Source organism: Sebastes fasciatus, chromosome 6 (genome assembly GCF_043250625.1).
Source record: "Sebastes fasciatus isolate fSebFas1 chromosome 6, fSebFas1.pri, whole genome shotgun sequence".
Taxonomy (NCBI): Eukaryota; Metazoa; Chordata; class Actinopteri; order Perciformes; family Sebastidae; genus Sebastes; species Sebastes fasciatus.
This window is the reverse complement of record NC_133800.1, coordinates 11,855,349-11,863,169: the sequence shown is the minus strand read 5'-3', so window position 1 is coordinate 11,863,169 and position 7,821 is coordinate 11,855,349. Positions and strand designations below refer to the sequence as shown.

Genomic DNA, 7,821 nt, shown 5'->3' with positions numbered 1-7,821 from the left:
ATCAGAGCCGAGCTGGAGCCTTGCCGTCTATGAGCCGGCTGTCAATCACTCGCAAACTCCGGTCAAACTAGGCCGCACTGATCAAATATGAATCAATATTCTGTTACTGTAATGCCTATTTCTCACCTCAAATGTTTTCAGAAACATCTTGTAGTGCACTGTTTAGCTGTAAAATTAGAAAGTTTGTGACCCGGCAGCCATGTTGAGATCTATTGAGGAAATAACAAGCACCGCTCACCAGCTGAGCACAGCCAATAGGAATGCTCTCTCTCTGAAATGACCTGTGATTGGCCAAAGTCTCCCATCACGGGCTAGACTTTTTAAAGCCTAAAAACAGAGCCATGAGGAGGTGCAGAAGTCTAGTTTTCTCTCAGAACACTTGAATTACAATATGCTAAAGGATTATTAAGGATTTTTTGCCCAATGATGACAAAAACATTCTGCCAGCTGCAGGTTTAAAGTGTGTTTCAATCTCTGCTGACACAATAATTTGCACCACTCCAAAAAAGCTAAGTAATGTTACATATCAAACTCATAGCTTATAGCTGAAAATGTGAAAACCGAGTAAGCCCTTACTGTGTGTTTGTATGTGCATGAGTGCGCATGCATGTGCTGAACCTCTCACAGCTGTGTTTGACCTCTTTCAGCTGTTGCACTGAAGTAAATAGAACCCCAAAGAGAGCTGCTCCGTTGTGTTTTGTTTAGCAGAAATGAGAAAGTGCTGATAGCTATCAATAAACAAGAGAACGGACTACGTGCCTCAACAGAACATGCAGCTCGGTAAATAGTATGTGTGTGTGTGTGTGTGTGCATGTAGACCTTCTGGGTGGTAGATCATGACTATCTTCGCACACACACGCTGAGGCCACACATCTGTCACACCTGTCACAGACAGAGGAGAATAAAAAGCCCTTTCTCTTATCCCAAACCCTTCCCCTCTCTGCTTTTCTCTTTCTGTTACAGCCACTACTGAGATTTACAGATCCCTATCTGTCTTTTTGTGGTCATAGTCTGGTTCAAGTGAGATAGCAGAGAGGCTTAGCATTTGATTGACAATAGAAAGACTGACAGTGGTTGGAGGCTAATGGAGGCCAGCTAACATGGCTCAGTGGCAAACAAAGCTCTCTTATCCGTAATGCTAACTGCAGGATGCTGTCAAACGCCTGGAGTGAGACATACAACCACCATGAGTGATCTCAAGTCAGTCGGATGATTGTTTTATTACATGCCGTGGTGCAAATTTGCCATACCTAGAAAGGAGTCACGAGAAATACCACCAAAGAGACGGCGTGTTTTTCCAGTTCTCCCATTAGTGTCTCTTCACTTTGTGTCAAGGGCAGGGTGAGAAGTCTGTTTATATTTCCTGCCTCTATAGCCTGGGTGTCTGTGAGTCTGTTATAAACCGGACAGTCAGACGGAGCGGCAGAGGGCCGGCCCTGGCGATGCAGGTTTATTTGCAGAAGCCAGACTGTGACACTTGGTTTGATTTGATTTGTAAAAAGCTGTGAATGAGTGTTGACCCGTGCTGACCCGGGGCCTCCAGTCATCTCTGGCTCAGGTTTCCTTTCATTCACTCTGCAATGTGTTAAGAAGGTCTGCAGACTTAGCTGATTAAGAACTAGCTCTTGTATTAATGCATAAAAAACATTAAAGCGCCTTTAATATTAAATATACATGACTAAATAAGCAACAAGAAAAGAAAAAGAAAAAAAACACGATATTTAGATATCATTTCTTAAAGACACAGTGAAATATATGCAGTTCTCAAATTAAAGCTTCAGTAGGCAAGATTTTTTTTTGGCATCATCGGGCAAAAATTCCATAATAACCTTTCATCATATTGTAATTCAAGTGTTCTGAGAGAAAACAAGACTTCTGCACCTCATAATGGCTCTGTTTTCAGGCTTTAAAGAATCTAGCCTGTGACAGAAGACTTTGGCCAATTACAGGTCATTTCAGAGAGAGAGCGTTCCTATTGGCTGTGCTCTGGCTGGTGGGCGGTGCTTGGTATTTCCTCAACTTGATCTCAACATGGCTGCCGGGTTACAAACTTTCTCATTTTACAGCTAAACAGTAAACTACAAGATGTTTCTGAAAAGATTTGAGGCGAGAAATAGGCATTACAGTAACAGAATATTATCATCAAATTCAAATTTCCCATCACTCGTAGTAAGAAGCTGACTGAGAAAATGAGTTTTCAGGGTCTGCATCATTAGTGTGTGATTCTCCTCAGGGCAGCAACTGTAATAATGTAAGTATCATTAAAAACTTGTATTTAAATGACCATGTGTTTATGAGGGAACAGGATACACAGTTTGTATCCAAGGCCTATGAAAAAAAACTTTTTAGGTGACTCAGCAAGCAAACAACTACATTAGGGGGGGACAGAGTCCTCCTGTTGTTACGGTAACAGGCCGAGGAGGTCTCTAAATGTGAAAAAGAAGAACCCCCCCCATCCCTTCATTAAGAAATTACACACCATTTGCCTCTCATTCCTATCCAGTTACCCAGGCAACTGTTAGCTGTAATTTGGGTTAATTCACTGGCTCCTGGGCCCTTCCGTTCCCCATTGTGCCCGTCCATAAAAGAGATATAACACAGATGCACCCACACGCACACATACTAAGTTCCTAACGCACACAGTAAGAGAGACTAATCCTCATTTTGTTTTGCTTCTCCTCAACACGGCTGGAAATAGGCCGTGCGTGTGAATATCAATGAATTGCGCTGAAGGAAAGCTTAAAAATCTTTTTCATTCCCACATCACCTGTAGAGCTGTAGGATGGAGTGGATTTATAGACGGAGATTGTTGAAAATTGAGTGTCCTATATCAAACAAAAAGACACTTGTCCTCTCTGAACCTGTCGTGTCTTGAAGGTGGTATAGAGACGGGGATGGAGGGAGGTCTCCTCTTTTCCTCCTTTCGGAACAAAAGGAATGGAAAATTGTGTGTTTTCCCATGGGGTAAATATTGAGAGAGCGAAGATATAAACGTAGGGAAGAAAGGCTTTTCTGAGCCGCCCGGGTCTCTGTTGCACTGCCAAAGGCCTGTGCGTCACTTGATCCATTGTTTAGTGTAGAGAGGTCTCGGTAAGCAAGCGGCTGCCTCCCTGCTCCAGCTGCAGCCTCTCTACTGTTTATGTTTGCAGGGCCCTTCGCCTTGAAGTGAGGCTATACAAGCAAAGCCTGGCCATATGTGAGCACTGGGCCGTCAGAGAAGTCACTGGCCTTTTCTTTTCCCTTTTTCAATCCATCTCTCTCCCTGAAACTCTTCCCTTTTTTTACCCTTTCTCTTATCCTTTCTACCTCTGTCCCTCTCTTCCTTCAGTCCTGTTTGCTTTCCCTTTCAGACAGTGCAGCCCGTTCGTCCCTGACAGCCCCGCTCTTTTGGAGAAGATGAAGGGTTGGAATTATCTTCTTGAGTTTCAAAGACCTCCGTCCCTGGATGGGAGTGATGTGGTAGGTATTATTGCTCCCGTGAGAAATAATTACCCCCGAAAAACTCCTGTGTGAGAGCGAATCTCCGTGTGCCTCGGCTCAGCAAAGTTTCGAGAGACAAGGTGGTAATTATGTCACAGAAATATTTCGGCTTGTCTAAATATTCAAATATTTATACTGGTGTGTCACGCTGACAAGCACAGCACATCCAGGAGATGGAAAACGTTCAGAGAGAAAGCCACTGAAGGGAAATATGGAATTAGCTATTGATGATTTATAGCTTTCCGATAATTCACTCTCGATATTTTTATTGGGAGTCCGGCATTATTGCGTGTTTCTTGATTCAACAATTACCATGTTGGATTTGGATTTTTTTAAGGTGAATGAGTTCCAGTCCTGGGTCAACCTGGAAAATGATTCGTGAGGCGGGTTTGAGTGAAGGTTAGTGGTCCTGACCTTGGCTCCTGGGTGGGCTGAGGTGGCTGTGTGCTTGTCTTGGATCATCTCTGGACCCTTCTGTTTACTGAAACAACAAGCAAGCAGTGTCCAGGGAGGAGAGAGGAGTCCCACAGGGAGCATCCTCAAAGGCAGGCAGCACCTCTCTCCTTTTCTTTCCCCCCGCTCTAACACACACAATCTGCATGTAGTAGACTGTCCTCGGAGCCTTGACCACCCACATGAGGACGATGACATTCCTTTGACCCATTTCTTAATGAATCTCTCATCTGCTGGAGGCGTAAGACATGTTGAAGCCAGTTTGACTTTTGTGCTCAAATATGATCCCATTGATGGTAAAACCATTATTCTGACTGCGAGTGCAGGAGAGACGCTCTCCCACATTGATGCTCTGTAATGGAAGAGAACTATGTTGGCTGCCTATAACCTGCTATTATGAAAGTAGTAATATTGACGTATCAACTCTTGAGAGCCTTGTTTGATGTTAGAAGGGCTTTGAAAATGGTAAATTAAAAGGTGTCATAATGTGTTAACGCCACTAAATTGCAGATCACCTCAGGTGAGGAAAGTCCCTGCTCTGGAACATCCGGGGTAAACAACTTTTGATTTTGCACTGCTCAGACTGCGGCTTTGAAGGAGGTGCAACTATAGGAACATTACAGATAAACACCTCTTGGAAATTCCCCAGTGGTGGAGAGTAGTGTTTTACATTAAATCAAACTGGTAGTTTAAAACGTTTAAAAATGTTGCTGGTTTGTGACTTAATTTGATATTGCATTACTCACTACTTTTTTCTTTCTTTTCTTTTTTTTTTTTCCGCAAATTAATGACTTCTTTTAAAGGTGCAGTGTGTAGGATCTGGCGGCATCTAGCGGCGAGGTTGCAGATTGCAACCAACTGAACTTCTCCCATGTGCCAAGCATGTACGAAAAGACGAATGGCCATATCTAGAGCCACTGTTTGGTTTGTCCATTCTGGGCTACTGTAGAAACATGGCGGACTCCGTGAAGAGGACTCGCTCTGTATGTAGATACGAAGGGCTCATTCTAAGGTAACAAAAATAAGATTCTAATTTTCAGGTGATTATACGCTAATTATAACACAGCTTTGTTGAATGCTCGATTCTGATTGGTCAATCATGCCGTTCTGCGGTCTGTTATTTCTTTATAGCAGACCGTTGCTATGTATAACAGACCGTTGCTATGGGTGCAGTTCTGATGTCAGACTCTGGGGGACCATTTTTGTGTAAAATTATTTATTTTCTTAAGTAAGTAGCAGCATAACAAGTGGGATAATGTACAGCTAGCGGGTCATTGTTGTGAAAGAAACCCCTTCAGGGCATCGCGTACATTATCGCTGTACATTATCCCTTACAGAAAACATTCTTACTAATATTATATTCCATTTATGCCAATAGATCCTCCTAATTGTTACACACTGTTCCTTTAAGCAACTTTAGTTACTTGGAAAATAAATGTATTACTATTTCTCCTAAAAGTACAACAGTTGGTTCAGTGTGACATAATTGGTAACAACACACATCCCATCTGCTCTACAAGAATATTTTCAATGTGTGAGGCTTGATCATTCAGTCTCTTCACTTACTAAAGGGCAGGGACTGTTTTTAATAGGACACAGGCTTAGATCATCGATCATAAATAATCTGACCCTTCATCAGTTTAAATAATGTGTTTGTGTGTATGTGGGTGTGTGCGTGTGTTAAAGTAACCAGGAGGCACTATGAAACCTTTATATCTGGTGCCCTCTAGTGGCTTTATTGAATGTTACATGATCACAGGAATTTCTCATAAGAAACTACACAGTGGACAAATTATTAATGTGAATGTGTTTTAAATGGTTGAATATATTTTAACATATCATATAAGCCTTGTTTTTAGAATATATCATATATAAATTATGAGGGCTTGGAGATAAAGGATGTCATGTGTTGTATGGGCTCAAACATGATGCTTCAGTGATACACAAATAGTTTAGTCCAAGGCCACTTTCAGCAAATCCTTTTTGCAATTTTTAGGTTGTAGCAGGCTCAGTTTTAAAGCTAGATCTGGCTTCTAGCTAGAAGATGAAACTACAAAACCTAAGGAATCCATTGGTACCAACCATGTCATACCAGCTTGTCGCAAAGGAAGCAAAATTACGCTCCAAAATTGCGCTAAATTTTGGCGAAGAAAAACTGTCATGTTCATTGTCTAAGGGGTCCCTTGACCTCTGACCTCAAGATATGTGAATGAAAATGGGTTTCTATGGGTACCCACGAGTCTCCCCTTTACAGACATGCCCACTTTATGATAATCACATGCAGTTTGGGGGCAAGTCATAGTCAAGTCAGCATACTGACACACTGACACACTGACAGCTGTTGTTCCCTGTTGGGCTGCAGTTTGCCATGTTATGATTTGAGAACATTTTTTATGCTAAATGCAGTACCTGTGAGGGTTTCTGGACAATATCTGTCATTGTTTTGTGTTGTTAATTGATTTCCAATAATAAATATATAAATACATTTGCATAAAGCAGCATATTTGCCCACTCCCATGTTGATAAGAGTATTAAATACATAATGTAGGGGACATTTTGAAAGGATAAAAAATTTATATTTAATTTGCGATTAATTGCGATTAACTATATTAATTGATTGAATTACAGCCCTAGTTGTTATGAATCTATGAGTTGTTTGGTTGTTCTACTATGTAGCATGTGTGATTTTATCTTCTGTGGAACTACAGGATGGAGTCCATGACAACTTTTCTTATGGGGACATTAAAAGTATATCTTATCTAACTATTATTTAAACTGCATGTTAAGAGATTGAACAATTACAGATAAACTTTCATTATTTTTTTATATACTGTATATACATATACAAACACACACACACACAAAGATTACATTCAAAGATTGACAATTTATACATATCAATACCAAGCCACATAAAATGACACCAGATTCGACTGTTATCAGTTCATTAAATGTGCGTTAGCAGTCTTTATAAGTCTCATAGATGTCTGTCAGTAGGGGCCTGCTTCGCCTACTACGTTGTAAAAGTGAAATGAAACTTAAAAGCAACACATTCTCACACATTATAAAACTGAATGAAACGTTACGTTTTGAACACAAACAAAACAGCTTGTTTAGGTTTAGGCAACAAAAGCACTTAGTTAAGTTTAGCCCCCGACCTCCACCTCATATGGAGTTTCACGCTGTCTATGCTACAGTGCCTGATTTCTGCTTCTGCTCTATAGCAAAATTACTACAGTCACTAGAGGTCACTGTCGTCTTCTTTTATTCCTTCTTTTGGTGATCGCCCATGTGAATTGATGATAAAAACCTACTAGTCGTGTAGCAGGGCCCTTCTGACCCACATCTATGAGGCTTATAAACACTGATTACGCCCATTTAATGACCTGATAGCAGTCGGCTGTTAATGAAACCAATACATCAGAGATATTCAAAGTAACCCAAAGACTAAAATGCATTAGTCACCCTAAGGCAGGTTCACTATAATAATTCACAATTCCATTATACAAACACCCATAAATTATAGGCCTATTTTAATTACTGTGGGCCTTTGTTAGTAAAATCAAAACCACTTTTTACAACCTACAACATTACAATATTCTTTTATATGATGATCTTTTAAGATCTAAGGGGTTTGTTAATTAATTTCTTGTCTGTCATTCTTATCTTTTGGTATTGTCGTTGTAAAAGTACTGTACTTGACTCAATAAGCATCATGTGGGATAAATAAAAGAGACAAGTTATTCTTTGCCTTTTTCAAACAGACAGGCCAGTCATGGATCATCTAGACTCAGGGTCACTCTGACCTCCCCTCTCTCTCTCTCTCTCTCTCTCTCTCTCTCTTTCTCGAGCCACTTTTCCTTTTCCCTGCTCTATCTCTCATGGGGA

At 40.8% G+C, this 7,821-nt stretch overlaps 1 protein-coding gene across 1 annotated transcript in view; it reads right to left on the bottom strand.

Annotated features, from left to right (window-relative positions):
- Nucleotides 1–6,800: 6,800 nt before the first annotated feature.
- hsd17b3 (hydroxysteroid (17-beta) dehydrogenase 3) overlaps nucleotides 6,801–7,821 on the bottom strand; it is a 9,161-nt gene continuing 8,140 nt past the window's right edge. The window contains exon 11 of the mRNA XM_074637651.1: nucleotides 6,801–7,821. This exon is cut by the window's right edge and continues 1,896 nt beyond it. The gene's annotated coding sequence lies outside the window, so the exon portion shown is untranslated.